Genomic DNA, 17,926 nt, shown 5'->3' with positions numbered 1-17,926 from the left:
ATTTATGCACATATTTAGTGAAAGATTATGATATATATTGTGGTACACAGTGTTTTGATATAGATCGGATTTATGCTCTCGGCCTAACTATGTTTCAGTGGGCCCCGCCAACGGGATTATACGTTGGTACTCAGTGGACCCTGCCAGTGGGGTTGTGCGCTGGTGTTTGTGGACCCTGCCAGTGGGGTTGTGCGCTGGTATTTGTGGATCCTGCCAGTGGGGGTTGTGCGCTGGTATTCTGTGGACCCCGCCAATAGGGGTTAAACGTTGGTCATAGTCAAGGCTGTTGAGTTACGAGTGTTTTGAATCGAATCGGATTTATGATTATATTATATGTAAATATTTAAAAATATTTGATTTGTATTAAATCAGCATGAAATATACTCTTATGTTTATTTGCAGCATTATTCTTGAAAATTAGATAATATCTGAAATATCTGGTAGAGATACTTGTTACTTACTGGGCTGTCTAGCTCATTATCTTTCTTTCTATTTTTCAGATTCAGATAATTAATTTCAAGCGTGGGACGAAATATTGGGACAGAGCTTTTAGAAGCGAGATTAGCATTGTCAACTTTATTGAACTTAGATCTATTGTTTTAGTAAAATTTTATTGGATGTAAGATATTTGATTTAATTACTTGAATTACAGTTGAATAATAATTATTTGAATTTATTCCGCTGCGATGCATTGATATCGTGATGAGATGCCTTGCATGCTTATGAAGAGAGTTCTTCATGAGTATGCGACGGTTGCCGCGACCCTCGATTCACAAATCTCGGGTCGGGGGCGTGACACGGACAGATCACTTAGAACTCAACAAAGTGAAATAGGAGAGAAAAAAAGCAAAGGAAGAAAAAAAAATATGCTACTTTGCTTTCTCGATATACTATGTCATCTGAACTCGTAGTCTTATACAGACTACAGGAAGATACGACAAGAGGATGTTTTGATCGGTTGACCACAAAAAAAAATAACCAATCAGAAAAAAAATATCCGTCTGAAAAATACCGCCGTTTGATCAAATGGTCAATTCACCATTATCGCAGCAAAATTTTTAAAAATTATGCTCATAAAATAATAAAAAATTAAAATAATAATAAAATAATCATACCATCATCCGCATGTACCACATCATGCCACACTGTGAATTCGCGCGTGTGAGCCGTGTCGACCGAGTGAGTCTTGAAGAAAAAAAAACTAATCAAGATGAAAGTCAAGTTCTTTCAGCAAAATGGAGGCTTGTTTCTGCATCAGCAAATCTTAAGTCAGGGTTCTTCTAATGCAACAGTGAAGATCTTTAGTATAAAAGAACTAGAAAAAGCAACCAACAACTTTAATGAGAGCCAAATCCTTGGTCATGATGGATATGGTACTGTATACAAGGGTGTTTTGTCAAGCTAGGAAGTTGTGGCCATCAAAAAATCCAAATTTCTTGACAAGAGCCAAATCAAGCAATTCATCAATGAGATCATCATCCTTTCTCAAATCAATCATAGGAATGTTGTTAGACTCTTGGGCTACTGTTTAGAGACCCAAGTTCCATTGCTTATGCATGAGTTCATATCCAATGAAACCCTCTTCCACCATATCCATGGTGAGAGTGATGATTTCTCAATGCCATGGGAAGTTCATCTCAAAATTGTTACAGAAGCTGCTAGAGCGTTAGCTTATCTGCACTCAACTACTTCAGTACCAATCATTCACAAAGATGTCAAGCCCATAAACATATTATTAGATGAGAATTATACCGCTAAAGTATCAGACTTTAAAGCTTTAAGGTTGGTCCCATTTGATCAAAACATATAACCACCCTTATGCAAGGGACATTTGGATATTTGGATCCAGAGTACCTCTACCCAAGCAAGCTAATGGAGAAGAGCTATGTCTATAGCTTTCGAGTAATTCTTGCAAAACTATTAACTAGGGAGACTCCAGTATCTTTTGCTAGGTCAAAAGATCAGAGGAATCTAGCTATATATTTCACCTTGATGTTTGATGAGCAGCACCTCGTTCAACTGCTAGAGCCATAAATTTTAGAGGAAGCTGGAATGAAGCAACTCTTTTTGGCTACACAACTTACCAGGAGGTGCTTAAATTTGAAAGGAGAAGGAAGGCCAACTATGAAAGAAGTCACCATGGAATTAGAAGGGCCAAGGAGGTTCCACAAGCAGCGGTTGGCTCCCAATCTCGAGAAAATGGAACACTCGATAGATGGGATTGGACCTTCAAATATATGCATTGAGGAGGAAAGTAGATAACATCATTTTAGAAAGTTATATTTTAGCATCCATGGATCACCTAAGGTGATGAATGTACGAGAAATCGCTCTTATTGTTGAGAGCTGTTAAAGATATTTTCTATGCTATTGATGCTCCCTGTTTTCCTAAGCAAATATTGATCAAATTATTCTTTCAACTTTGTGTTTTACTATTCTCTAATTTGCATATTGTACTACTAAAGATCTATATATGTGATAAAAACTAGTGATCTAGCTATGCTTGTCGATGTAATTATCTCATATTATAGCCGACAAGGTTACCGAACTGCTTAGCTCATCCATCATCTAGATCGTAAAGATTGGATGAGGGTCACTGCATGCCTCCATGGTGATGATCTGATGGTTGTTGTTCCTAAATGGTGAGGGCTTCAATGCTATGTGCCTTCAAGTTGGTGTTGGATGATGGAGGTATTGTTCTTGTCAGTGCTCCGATGCTATAACTAACTTGAAACAACAAAGACAAAAAACTTGATGCACCCAAGTATGTCTAGTAGGAGACCCTCTGATATCTAAGTCAAATATGGCTATCGGGGAATAGGAGGCCTAAGAGTGGTAGAAAAGTAGTACAAGAGAGTCAAAAGAGAAGTTACTTGAAGGGCTTCGAGGAATGTAACATATAGGTAGGGGTGGAACTGGATTGGGCTGGGCTGGGTCCTACCCTATCCGAGTCCAGTCCGAAAATTATTTTCGGACTTCGGGCTGGGCTTAGGCCTGATAAATATGTAAAAATCTCGTCCCGAGCCCGGCCTGAGCCCAGGTCCGAGCCCGGCCAGAAACCATTTGGGCTGGCCCGATCCCATGTGTGTGCTCTTCCTCTCCTCCTCCGTCTTATCCTCCGTTGTCGTCCGACGCCGACGGTAGTGGAGCATTGCCGGTGCCTCCAGAGGCCGCTGCTTTGCGGCATGTTTGCTAGTTGGAGAAAAGACTCAGGCGGGTGGCCGTGGCGGTGGTTGTGGTGGTGGCAGTGGGAGTTTAGTCTCCGATCTGAACAGAGCCGGAGGTACCAGTAGAGAAGATCAATCGAGAAGGAGGCAAATCTCATGAAGCCACCAATTGAAATGGTAAGAGGCGTTTTTGAATGGAATCAAGAAGAATATAGGAACGATGACGACGATGAGGAGAAATTGGAGAACGAGGAGGAGGAGGAGGATGAGACAAGGGTTTTTGTTTCGTCGGCGACTACGACGCCGTCGAAGAATGCGCTGCTGCTGATGAGATGCCAATCGGCTCCTCACAACCGGATGTCGTCCCTGGTCGCCAACCAGTTCTCGATCTCTGTCTCCCCGCTTCCGCCATTAGAATTGAAGTCTTCTCCGACAGAGAAGAAGATAGAAGTGGGAGATGATGAGGAGGAGGAGGGGAGGAACTCGAGCAATGGAGGGGAGGGGGGAGAGGAGGGATCGCGGCCCCTGATACTGACGCGGTGCAAGTCGGAGCCGACGAGGAGGGCCGTGGTCCCGGAAGCGTCTTTTGAGGGAAACGAAGAACGAAATTACGGAATGAAAGATTAAGAACAAGAACAGTAGCTTGTAGTCGGATTACAGTTGGGCTCGGACCCGAGCCGGGCCAACGATAGATCCGAGTCTGATCTAAAAATGAAATGGATAGATTTTTGAGTCTAAATCTAATTTAATTTTGTTCGGATCTAACTCGAAGCCTCACCCGCACTTGGGCCGGCCTGAAGCCCATCAGACTGGCTTGAGCCCATTTCCACCTCTACATATATGTAGGGTTGGAGCTCGTTGCCAAGTAGTTTGAACATGTATGTTGGCTATTGTGCTAACTCTCTTACTTTTGAATTATATCTATGCTTCTTGGCTGCGTAGATTGCTTGTGTATTGCATTTGTTTAGAAACAATTTGCAATCATGGCTGAGGTGCTGCCAGCAAGGGGCAGAGATTGAAATACGAAGGACTCTCTATGCATCTTCTTGGTTGGTCACATGACAAGTTTTGAGCAGTCAGACGGTGGCTAGGTAGTGAGCTCTCATTAGTTGATTTGCTTCATCATCTCAGGTCAGTTTCAAGGCGTTGAGATACTTATAGCATAACTTGATGAAAATTCTCATTTTTACATGCTATATTTTGAATATATAGTCTGTAGATCCAAAAAAAAATTATTTGGAAATCAAATATTATGCAATACTTCTTGATTTTGGTTATTTTTAGTCTAATTATGATTCTAGCCTAGCTAATTGGTTGACTCCTTTATTTTGATGCAAAAAAAAAAAAAAAAAGAAAGAAAAAGGCGCCAACCTTTTTCTTTCAAGCCGCCAACCTTTTTCTTTCAAGTTTTAGACCTTGTCCTGGGGCTTATCGTAGCTGTACTCACAAAGACCAAGAGAGGGTTGCATTTGTTAATGTTTCTTAACAATCGCATGAAATTATGTCTTCTCAACGATGAAATATTAGCTGCTTAAGTTGTTGTACATTTGGAAGCCAAATATAAAATATTTACTCTAAATTTACAAATTACTGTTTCAGATATACATTATGAGAATTTTTTTAATTATATATTATCATTAATTAATTATTTATTTTATTTTATTAAAAATAAATTGATTATATGGTTCATATTAATGAATGTGCATGTAAATTCAATATTGTTAGTAATTTTTGGATTATGCAGGTTCTATGTTGGGTAATATAGTTGAAATGATACAGTATAGATCTGAATCTAACTCTAACTCGTGATGGAAGAATTCGTTAAATTTTTTTTAAATAATTAATTTTTATTTTATTTTTTATAAATATTATGAAATTAATTCTCAAATTTATCCGATCGAATATCCGACAACTGGAGAGAAAGATTTAATCTTTGTTATCCATTTGAGCATTCGAATTTTGAGAATCAACGGTGAATACACGTACATAGTTATTAATTTATGTTCTCATCTTCTGTATATAATCTGGAAAAAATCTCAACAATTAATAGCAGTGTCTGATTTTTTTTTTTAAGAAGATTAGAATAACAAAACTTTTTTTGGATTCATAAAAAAAAAAAAAGGAAAAAGGGAGGAAGAAGACTGACAGATCTCCCTGGGGCCGTCCCTTCTTCTTCCCGTCGCTGTTGGGGACCCTGCTCCGGCGGCCACCGGCACCAGCCGGCGGTGAGTAGCCGGTGGTTCCAATCTAGATCCCAAACAAAAAAAAAAAAAAAACAAGAAGAAGGAAATGAAACAGGGCCGGCGGTCCTCCCGCCACCGTGTCCTCCTTCTCCTCCGTGCAGTAACTGCAGGCCGCCGTCCGGGGAGGCGGCGGCGACTCCGACGAGCGGTGATGCCGTGAGTAAGCACCCTTTTCCTCCCATCAAAGATTGGAACCAAACAAACAAAAAAAATAAAAAAAGGGACAAAAGAAATAAAGAGGGCCGGCGGTTCTTCCCCGCCGTGCTCTCCTTCCCTTTCTACGGCCGACGGAGAAGGCTAGAGAGAGGACGACAGTCGGCCTCCCACCGACCGCCGGATCAAATAGAGGTGGGGAGCCGGTTCCGGCGCCCCCTTTGCCCCCGCAAGATGGGACTTTTTTTTTTTGGCCGCCGGACTCTATGTCCACCGGAGGCGGGAAGCGGATCGGGGCCAGCAGCCGACCGGGTGACGGGAGAGGGGCTGGCGGTCGGCCTATTGAAGTTTCCCGCTGACCGCCGGACCGAATTGTGAAGGGGAGCGCCGGTTCCAACGCCCCTTTTCCCACCGCAAGTTGAGGGAGAGGTTGTAACGGGTTTCGGGTTCGGGTTTTGGATTTGATCCGAAATACAGATCCGACTTGATTATTTGGTTATATGGCACATTTTCAGTTAAACCCCTGGTAAATTACAATATCTGATTTTAGTACTTCAAAATTACAATGTAGTCCCTGTGATTCACTTTATCATATAAAAAATCTGTGTTATAGTTTAACCCTTGCTGCAGTTTATTATTACATAATAGTCCTTCGAAACTTCAATTTAGTCCTTGAGAAAGTTTTATTTCTGATGATAGTCCTCAGAAAATTAATTTTTTTTGATATTTCTATAATTATTTGCCATAGCATATCATATTTGAAATATTTTTTGAGATATAATAGTTTAAAAAATTATTGTGGCATGTGATAAACCCTTTGGTAGCATGTACTTATTGAAAAATATATCCCAAAGCCAATTGTCAGCCTGTTGACGGTTGTGCTAATTGATGTAATTGTATATGAATTAATTAATAAAATATTTATTTGATAATTTTTTATCATAAGCTTGTACATCTTCTATATCAAATTTCTGTATTATGATGAAAGTCCTTAGGACTATTTTAAATCGATAAAGGAGAATTTATCGTTTAGTCTTTAAATAAGTTCGTGATCATATGATATGCTGTTACTAGGACGATGGACATATCAAGTGTAGATCATTGTGTGCCATATAAATTGGTTGTCTTATTAATCAAAGAGCATGGAGATACTGATATGGCATGCAGGTGAAATGTAAGAGTACATTTCACTGAATGTGACCAACTTCGAAGCACTCTGCTGTCAAGAGTCACTCCGAAGGGATATAGGTATAAGTATCCCTCCGATCTGAGATCATCATGGTGACCTACAAGCAACTCACTGTGCTTTGGTGTCGGACTATCTGAATTTCTAATTCAAGATCGAAAGATTTTTGGGCATAGTCAAATACTTGTGAAGTCGGTGAGTGAGTCAAAATGGAATTGACCACTCCAAAGGATTGGAAAGAATGTTTTATGCTTCAATTTAGTAAGACCTTAGCCAGGGCAATCCTTGTGAGGAGTAGCAAGATTTATTAGGTTGAGATACATAATGGATGTACTATTAAGAGTTGACAGTTTAAACTCTAAGTCATCCTAGCATCAAGAGTTAAAGGGATGAATTATACGGTAACTATATCCAAGTAGGTTCTTGAGTGTTGCTTTGCATACATTCGGTCTATCCGGACGTCGGGTACCATTGCTAGATGGTTACTCTGATTGATACAGAAATCTATTCTTGTGATACTGGCTTAGGTTCGAACCTATGGATCACACATATTAGAAATTTTTCTCCGATCAGATGGCTAATCTGAAGAGTCCCATTGGACTGAGACTCTTATGAAGAGTCCCACTGGACGGAGACTCTGGTGAAGAGTCCTACTAGACTGGGATTCTATCATTAATAGAGGATTAATTAGTGATTAGATCACTAATTAACTCAATTTGATTGAGCATTAAAGTCCAGATCAAGTATGATTGAATTGGATTCAATCAGGTAAGTCTGAGTTGGTTATGAGATAACCTAATCAGTAAGGAAGAAATGATCCTGATTTGATCGAGTCTATGGCTCAATTAATTTGCTGATTTGATCGGATTTAATTGAGGTTATTGAAGCTTAATTAGATTAGGTTCATCATATTTTATTTGGGTCTAATTGGATTGGGTTTGAAAGAAATCCAATTGGTTAAACCCTAGAGTCCCAAATGAATGGGACTCTCTCTCTTGCGCCATCAAGAAAGACTCATCCTTTTCTCATCGCACAAAATCAGTTTGTGCATGAGAAAATCTTAAGCTAAACTCCTTTTTGTCGCCCTCTTTGGAGTGGATAAGGTTTGTTTTAAATTGAATTTAAAGTCAAAAACCTATCCTTATCATCCCACTCGTCGGTGCCTTGTGAAGGAGCTTGATTTGTGTGACAAAAAGGAGGAGCTCCCATATGTTTTCCATTCTCAAAATCCTCTAGTAGGTCTCCTTTTAAGTCAGATAAAAGTGAGAAAAAGTTAGAGTTAAATTGAAATTCAAAATGATTTGAATTGCAACAAACTCCAGTCCTTATCCTATCTGATCTGATTTGTGCAACAACCATAAAAAGCTCACCTTTTTGTGTGCCAACTACTCTGAGACTTTCACCATGAGATACCAGAGAGAAAGAGGGGCTGAATACCTTTCTTGGGGTGTGAGGTTTGGGTGGGTTTCTATCTTTCTTAGCGTGAACAAAGGAGGTGACCGATCTCCTCTCGGATGAGAGACCTAGAACTGTTCTAGGATTTCTGGGTGAGGAAAAAATTAAAGAGAAGAGAATTTTCATCAAATTTTTCTTCACTATCCAGCATCCCTCCTCTGATCCATCTTCGACATCGAAAAGATCTGAGGTGATCGAAGAAGGAGATCCAATCAGATTTGCCATCAAAAGCCGACTACACGAGCTAGCACTCTCACGGAGGGCTGATCGGTCTGAAGGCTTTATGTAGATCATCCATAGAGGCCGAACGCTTGTGCGGCTGTGAGCGATCAGAGAGAACTTTCGAATTTACGTTCTTGATTGTGGAGTTCGACTATCCACACTCAGGTACTGGGTTCGGAATCTTGATAGTAGTAGATTAGATCTATTACTAAATGCTGATTTTTAGTTCACATACTTACTGTTTTAAATTCAGATTTTTATGCATATAAATTTATGTCATAGACCTATTTATAGGAGTTTTAATATCAAATCTTATGTATGTATTTATAAATTAAATAGTTTAATCTAATATTTTTTGCTGTAAAAATTTTTGAAATACATCCATATAACCCCTGCACATCCTAAAAGTGGTATCAAAGCCATGGTTCGATATGACATGATATTATATACATGAACAAAAGGATTATTTTGTCAAATGAGAAAAATCTAATAAGCTTAGTTTGATTGCTAGTAAGAGATTTGTTTCTAAGCATCTACTGAGTGATCTACCAAAGACCAATAATGCTAAAGAACTGTTTGATATTATAGGATGGAGATACCTTATGTCTGGGAATGTTGAGTTTGGACGCCTAATGAAAAAATTAATAACCATGAGATATGATTATATTGGGGGTATCAGAGAATATATTCTGAAAATGGTTCATCTCCCAACTAAGCTTAAGGGTCTCAAAATTGATCTACCTGATTTTTTTTCTTGTGCCTCATATTTTGAATTCTTTATCTATTGAATTCTCTTAGATCAAAACTGCCTACAACACTCTGAATGAAATCTGAAGTGTTAATGACTGGATCACCAAATGTGTTTTTGAGGAAGAAAAGCTTAAGAAAGAAAAGAGTGAGAGTACTCTTCTTTCCTTCCAATACAAATCTCATTCTGGCAAGAGTTCTGTGAATTAGAAAAGATGTAAACCTACTGCTCATAAATAATCTCAGGGTGCAAAAGAACATGGTAACAACCCCGATCAATATCATTTTGTAGGAGGCCCTAAAGCTGCCATAAAGAAAATGTCAGATATTATCATTGTAAGAAGAAAGGCCATATAAGGAGTTAGTGCTATAAGTTCAAATCTTGGATAGAAATGAAAGAAAAGTAGGAAGGTAAGCCCCTAGCTTTTGTCTGTTATGAGTCAAATATAATCATTGTCCCTGTTGATTCCGATGGATTCATAGTGGTGCCACAACTCATGTGGCAATTTCTTTGCAAGGGTTCATAAGCAAGTGAAAACCAAGTCCGAAGGAGGTGAAACTGAAAGTAGAAAATAATCTTGAAATTGAAGTAGAATATATAGGAGTTGTCAAGTTATCTTTAAAGTGATTTTAAAATTTTCTTAGAGAACACCTTCTATGTACCTTCTTTTAGAAGGAATTTAATTTTTATTTCCTCTTTAAATAGGCTTGGATTTGATTTTGATTTTCATGATGGAAAAGTTAATTTGATGTTTAACTCTTAGGTTATAGTATTTTGAATGATGGATTATATAAGTCATGTTTAGCTTGTGATAATCCTTATGCTTCTTTAAATATTGAGAATATAGTTGTAAAGCATCCTAGGATTAAAGATAGATCCTCTATATTATGGCACAAGCGCTTAGAGTACATATCTAAGAAAAGAATTGATAGATTGATTAAGAATGATATTTTAGCCATCTTAGATTTTATGGATATGGAGACTTTCATTGATTATATTAGGGGTAAATTAATTAAGACTAAAAAATAAAGGGACAATTCATAGTTTCGGGCTTTTGGAAAAAATTCAAACTAAAATTACTGGACCTTATTCCTCTATAATCTATTGTAATAAATGTTTCATCATGTTTATTAATGATTTTTTTCGGTATGGTTATCTATATTTAATTAAAGAAAAATTAGATGCTCTTGAAAATTTAAGACCTTCAAAATAGTAGTTAAAAAATAATTGAGAAAGGTCATCAAGATTGTGAGATCTGACCATGAGGGTGAGTATTATGGCAAACATGATATGGCAGAACAGCATATGGGTCCATTTGCTAAATACTTACAGGATTGTAGGAATGTTGTCCAATATATCATACCTGATAGCTCTGAGTAGAATAGTGTGACCGAGAGACATAATCACACCCTTAAAGATATGATGAGAGATATGATGAGTAGGTCTAACTTACCAAAATATCTATGAGGTGGGGTTCTTAAAACTATCTTATATATCAAATAACTAAAATATCTTTTGAACTTTGGACCGATAGAAAATCTAGCTTAACCATCTTCAGGTTTGAGATTGTCCTACAGAAGTAAGAATATACAATCCAATAAAGAAAAAGACTAACCCTAGAACTAGTTGTTATTGTTTCATTGGGTATCCAGAATATGCTAAAGGATATAGATTCTGTAATCCTAGGAGAGGTAACAGAATTGTAGAATCACTGACTGCTAAATTTTTAAAACTTGATGTGACTGATGTTGAATCTTCTCGGACTATTGATGTTGACAATAGTTAGATTGAGACTGTCTATATTCCTATGTCCATATTACATAAGAATGTAGTTCCTGCACCCATTAATAGAGTGGATGTTTAGGCCCCTGATCCTCCTACTCCTATTGAGAATCTTCAATCAGTCCAGTCTGTTGAGTAGGTGCCTTTAAGGAGGACTGCCAGATAGAGGAGGCCTTTCATTCTTGATGATTTCTTTGTCTATCTCGAGAAATGTGACTATAATATTAGGCACGTAGTTGATCCTATAATATATTATGATGCTGTAAGATATCTTTAATCTGATTTATGGATAGATGCTATGAAGAAGAAGTCCATCTATGACTTGAAATAAGCATTTCGACAATGGTGCTTGAAATTTGATGAGGTGGTAAGCTCTCTTTGAGAAAAATAAGGTTGTTCAATGTATCTATCTCAAAATCAGTGGGAGTAGTTTATCTTTCTTATTTTGTATATTGATGATATCTTGCTTGCCAGTAGTGATGTTGATTTACTTAGTGAAGCTAAACAAATGCTATCTAGGACTTTTAATATGAAAGATTTTGAGGCGGCAATCTTTGTCCTAGACATTGAAAGTCATAGAGATAGATTACTTCATCTATTGGGTTGTCATAGAGGGCATACATTAATAGGGTTCTTAAAAGATTTAATATGCACAATTGCAAACCATATGATATGCTTGTTGCCAAAGGTGATAAGTTCAACAAAGATCAGTGTCCCAAAAATGAGCTTGAGAAAGATCAAATGAAGTATATGCCTTATGCCAGTGCTAGTCTGATGTATACTCAGGTTTGCACCAGATTTGATATTACCTTCATAAGTGGGAGTTTTTGGTAGGTATCTGTCAAACCCAGACTTCCAACATTGGATTGCTGTAAAGAGAATGATGAGGTACTAATAGAAAATCAAAGACTACATGCTTATATATAGAAGATCTGATAACCAAGATTTTGTGAGCTACTCAGATTCAGATCTTGTTGGATGCCCTGATAATTTTAAATCAAATTCAAGATGTATTTTTATGTTGATTGGAGATGCATTATCCTGGAGGAGTGTTAAATAGACCCTGATTGCTTCTTTCACTATGTAAGCAATTTATTACCTACTATGAGGCTGCTACTCAAGCTATTTAACTAAAAAATCTTATTGTAGGGCTTCGGATTGTTCATGCTAATACTAGACCACTGACAATCTATTGGGATAATAGAGCTGTTGTATTCTTTACAAAAAATAATAAATCTTCTGGTGGATTTAAATATTTAGAATGGAAGTACCTGACAGAAAGAAATCTTATGAAGAAAGCGGACATAGCTGTTGAGCATATAGATACAGAGTCCATGTTGGCTGATACTCTGACCAAGGCTTTAAGGCCTATATGCTTTACAAAGCTTGTTGAAAATATAGGCATATTGAGTTTTTTTAATGTACTTGGTTAGCGGGAGTGACTTTGTATTTATGATTTATTATCATTTTATTATTATAGACCTTTTTCATCTCTTACACTTATGATGAATATTAGTATACATTATTGATATGACAAATTGATGGTACATTTGTATTAATTCTTTGGATTATGTATACATATTTATTTTAGCACACTTGAAGATATCTCTTGTTTATGTACCTGTTATATGAAATCTGAGACCAGATGTCGAGTCTCGGATATGTTATGCTATGTTGTCACTGACATCATGTTGAGTATGTGAGACAGAATGGCTTATTGTTGAAGCTGTTAAAATTTTTCTTGCTTATTTAGTATCTAAGAATGAAGAGAAATTAGAGGACCGACAATGAAAATAGTATATATTAGGATCATTTTTGGATGCTATTTTCTTGCTACACTACCACACCAAGACTCATGTCGATTGTATTAGTGATGTTCGTAACCATTGATAGATCTTGTGTCAAATAAAGGATGCTATGACTTTCGTGATTCAGTATAAGTGATACTATTGGACCAAATCAATTCTAAGGTACTGTACATGGATCATATATTTTTCAAAAATTATGACTACATACTGTGCTTTCTATTATTCAGTCCGAGAGTCATTTTTAAAAATAAAATATTTTTAAAATTTTAAAATAAATCATAATTAATGTTGTCCAAGTAGGAGAATGTGAAAATTTTTCTAATTATGGACTGTCATTAATTAATTAATTTTATTTTATTAAAAATAGGCTAATTATATGGTCCAGGTTAATGGACATGCATGTAAGTCCAATATTGCTAGTGATCCTTATGTTTTAGGTTATACAGGCCTTATGTTATGGTTGGGGCGACACAATATAGGCCTGAACTCGACTTGAGCCCATGATGGGAGGACCTGTTAGGATTTCTTTTTGAATGGCTAGATCTCCTCTCTACTTCCTATAAATATTATGAGATTAGTTCATAGATTTGTCCCATCAAATAACCGCATGTTGAGAGAAAGTTGGAGAGAAGAATTTGGCCTTCGGTGTTCGTCTGAGCATTCGAGTTTTGAAAATCAATGACAAATACAGGTATATATCTATAAATTTATATTCTAATCTTCTGTATATGGTCTTGAGATTGCTATATGCTTGAATCAAGTAGAGGTGTTAGAGATATCTTATTGGTCAATTAGCTTATTATTTGGTTTCTTATTATCTTGTAGATGCTTGAGTATAGAGCCATTTGGGTTATGGGCAACATGCTGGAGAAGTCAAGGTTCAGGTGGTGATCTGGTAGTGATTTGAAGACCGTGCTGATGGGTTAATTCTATGGATGGTTGACCCTAATGATTTTTGAATTATTAAAATATTTTCGTTAAGGAGGGATTTTCATCTACATGACACATGGCACGAATATAAGAAGTCAATCCAACTTTTCCTGGCCGTTGGAAATAATGAAGGATTTACATCTACATGGCACGTGGCAGGTATACAAGAAGTCAATCCAATTTTTCGTAGACGTTGGAAAGAACGAAGGATTTACGGCTACATGGCACATGGCAGGAGTGTAAGAAGTCAACGTGGCCGTTCTTTAGTTTAATTGGACAATTTTGTCTCTACCTGGTAACAAGAACAGCCGTGCTGCCATTTAAGCGGACTCAATGGACATTAATCTTGCAGGGGGAGGGGAGTAGCAGCTAGAGAGGTCAGACACATGATTTCCAGGCTGCCGCTGATTTTTGAGCTACTACTATGGTTGGCAGCGCCACTCGGTATGCACGTGTTGGAGGCAAACTCGTCATTTCCACTAACTTGCACCAGCGTTCCCTGCCCGTTTGGCATATCGGGTAAAACTATGGAAGCTATTTTTTGAAAGCTATTTTTTTAAGAGTTTTCGTTATTTTTTCGGATCCCAACACTTCTCAAGTTGAAAAGTAAAAATTTCTTCGAGAGTTAAGATTTTTAATAAATACTGCAGTCCCACCGATTGACACACCATCTTATCTGACAAATCGTCATGAATGTATCAACCAATGAGTAGACAACTCTTACTCAATACTTTTCAAACAAATTGCAGCAGATTTGATCTTTAAGTTCTGAAATCTCATCTAACAGATCTTGACCTCATTCTTTAGTTAAATCAAACCCACCATTGCATGCGAGTGAAGCCATCATTGGACCCTTACCTGACAGATTTTGGATCCAACCCCATGTCCACCCTGCTACAAATAGAGTGGTTGCTTTTCTCCTGATGCAATTGAACCACTGTATTCAGTCGAGAATAGTCAACATTGGAAAGGGCACGGCACTCTACAATGATGGAAGATCTCTCAACTTAATATTATTGAGGAGATTTTTAATTTAGGTTTCTTAGGTTTAATTGTTTACTATATCTTATGTAGATCCACACTTAAATTGGATCTACTAAAGATATCCTAATTTGGTCTCACCAAATTGGCCCCATCGTGCAATGCAATTTGAAGTGGACACAACCTTAAGCACCACAAAATCAAAAATAAGGGAGAAAGGACTTGTGTATATTGTCCTAGATGTTTCGTAGTGAACCACTCTTCCAAACAATCTATCTAAAGGGAGAAAGCACTCTTGTGTTGAAAAAATTACGAGAGCCCTTTATTGCAAACCAGAACTATCTCACCTCCATAAGACCCGATCCACTTCATTAGTCAATGGATTAAGCAGAATATAAGCCCCTTGGAAGCAGCCCTAACCTCCAAACTTATAAAAGCAAAACTTATCAAGGATGTACGAAACCTCACTATTTACCCCACACAAGCTATGAGTTTTGTTAAGAATATTATTCAACCTATTTTGTTGGAGTGAACGCGGTGCATTCACATAAAAATGGAACTATATATAGTTTCATACCACCATTATTCCAAAGAAAAAATGCACTTGAGATGCAACCTACACACTAGTATTTGATGACTATAAAATTAACTAAATTCCTTTCGAACTAAGCAGTTATGTGCTAGTGCAGAAGGAAACCTTTGGAAATTAAAAGTCAAAAGAAGAAAGAAAATAACTATTTGTTTCACACGTTCTAATGGATTTATAAAAGTCCAGACGTTGTGTACGTTCACTTTCAGAATGATGCAACTTTGCATAATTTTTCTTTTAAACATTATAGAAGTTTTGCAATAGCTAATAACCATCCAAGCATTTAAGAATTTTTAAAATTTCAGATAAAAGACTTTTATTAGAAGTAACTACCTAACCAAGTTTTATCATTTTTTAAAACTATTATTATTATTAATCAAAATTGTATGATATGCCTAACTTATCTTGGTTTTGGATTGTGATGTGTATGGGACCTGCATTTGAAAAAATAAAGAGAAAAATCTATTTAACAAGGCTGTGATTGAGTGGAGTTGCAAAAGAAGGTGCTGGACAACCAAATTATCTTGTTTTTGTCAAGATTATCGATTTCCCGTTAAAAAGAAAATGCTTAATCAAGATAATTCTAATAATTTCTTCTCGAAAACAAGTCTGATCATTATCTAATATTTAAAAAGGTAATTTAAGTATCTAATTAATCCCATATTTTGTTTTTATTGATGCACAGGGGGTTTTTGGTTGGGGGGAGGAAAAGAATTTTGCTATTGGTTGCGGTTCTTGTTTAGTTTTACCATCATATCCTTGTACACCGGATATTGTGTTGTCATCTAAAGCTGCTCACATGGCATGCCTTAGCTCCGTGAATATATTTTTCTCCCAAAGATTTATTAAAAAATTATACTTCGCTGAGAAGCACAGTTAAATTATTTTTGAGAAATGACACAGTCATGTTATTAGTAATGAGATGTTTTACCTATGTTATTAATTCTTACAGGAGTAGAATTTAATTGGTCTTATAGAAATGCAATGTAAAATTTGCTTCAAATCTAACTGTTGATGATCAAGATAATGTCATGCAGAAATATTTGTTGCTTTGTTTTTTTCTGAACAAACAGGTCTACAATTAGAGTGGTAAAATTCCTAGTATTGTTTAAAATTTCAAAGCTCAGCAGTAAAACCATCTCCTGCCCTTACTGGTAAGAACTACCGTCAACTGAGATTTTTTAGAACTGAACTTCTTCCTGCTTATATGTAGGTGCGGGGCTAAGCATCTTGTTTATTTTAATCATTGGAAGTTTGTTGTTCTATTGGGTCTTAAAGAAAAGGAAACTAATTAAGATGAAAGCCAAGTTCTTTCAACAAAATGGAGGTTTGTTTTTACAGCAGTAAATCTTAAGTCAAGGTTCTAATGTAATAGTAAAGATCTTCGGTATAGAGGATCTAGAAAAGGCCACCAACAACTTTAATGAGAGCCAAATCCTTGGTTGTGGTGGATATGGTACTGTATACAAGGGTGTTTTGCCAAGTCAAAAAGTTGTCGCCATCAAGAAGTCCAAATTAGTTGACGGGAGCCAGCTCAAGCAATTCATCAATGAGATTGTCATCCTCTCTCAAATCAATCATAAAAATGTTGTCAGACTCTTGACCTGCTGTTTAGAGACCTAAGTTCCATTGCTTGTATATGAGTTCATATCCAATGGAACCCTCTTCCACCATATCCATGGTCAATGTCATGATTTCTCAATGCCCTGGGAAGTTCATCTAAAGATAGCTGCAGATGCACCAGTGCATAACTACACTCAACTGCTTCAGTACCAATCATTCATAGAGATGTCAAATCTATAAACATACTGTTAGATGAGAATTATAGAGCTAAAGTATCAGACTTTGGAGCTTCGAGGTCAGTCCCATTTGATCAAACACACATAACCACAATCGTGCAAGAGACATTTAGATATTTAGATCCAGAGTACTTCCACACAAGCAAGATAACAGAGAAGAGCGATGTCTATAGCTTCGGGGTAGTTCTTGTAGAGATATTAACTAGAGAGGTTTTAGTATCTCATGCTAGGTCAGAAGATCACATAAATCTAGCTACCTATTTTACATTGATGTTTGATGAGCTGCACCTCCTTCAACTGATAGATCCTCAAATTTTAGAGGAAGTTGAAATGGAGCAACTCCTTGTAGTTGCACAACTTGATAGGAGATGCTTAAATTTGAAAGGAGAAGAAAAGCCAACCATGAAAGAAGTTGCCATAGAGTTAGAAGGGCTAAGGAGGTTCCCTAGGCTGGCTCCCCAAAATTCTGAGAAAATGGAACACTTGCTAGGTGGGATTGAACCTTCAAATGGATGCACTGAGGAGGCAACTAGACAATATAGTTTGGAACGTGATATGTTAGCTTCCATGGATCTCCCACGGTGATGAATTTATGAGAAACTAGTTTTGTAGAGAGCTGTTGAGGTATCTTCTGTGGTATTGATGCTCCCTACTTTACTAAGTAGATGATCATCGAATTATGATTTGAACTTGGTATTTTGCTGCTAATTTATAGATTGTACTATGGAAGATTTATGTGATAAAAACTAGTGATCCAGCTACATACTTATTGATGTAATTATGTTATTTGTACTACTGAGTATTTGAATTTATCTATGACATACCGTTTGGTGACATGTACCAAGTACTAGGATTCTTAGTTGA

The 17,926-nt window shown here is 37.0% G+C and overlaps 3 pseudogenes; all 3 read left to right on the top strand.

Moving 5' to 3' along the window:
* The first annotated feature begins 1,195 nt into the window (after nucleotides 1–1,195).
* Nucleotides 1,196–2,262, top strand: LOC114914081 (wall-associated receptor kinase 17-like; annotated as a pseudogene).
* A 376-nt stretch (nucleotides 2,263–2,638) lies between these two features.
* Nucleotides 2,639–3,793, top strand: LOC140857416 (uncharacterized; annotated as a pseudogene).
* Nucleotides 3,794–16,559: 12,766 nt separating this feature from the next.
* LOC140857415 (wall-associated receptor kinase 17-like) lies at nucleotides 16,560–17,647 on the top strand (annotated as a pseudogene).
* The last annotated feature ends 279 nt before the right edge of the window (nucleotides 17,648–17,926 follow it).

Source organism: Elaeis guineensis, chromosome 4, assembly GCF_000442705.2.
Source record: "Elaeis guineensis isolate ETL-2024a chromosome 4, EG11, whole genome shotgun sequence".
Lineage (NCBI taxonomy): Eukaryota > Viridiplantae > Streptophyta > Magnoliopsida > Arecales > Arecaceae > Elaeis > Elaeis guineensis.
Note: the sequence above shows the minus strand (reverse complement) of the source record. Positions and strands in the feature narration are given on the sequence as shown.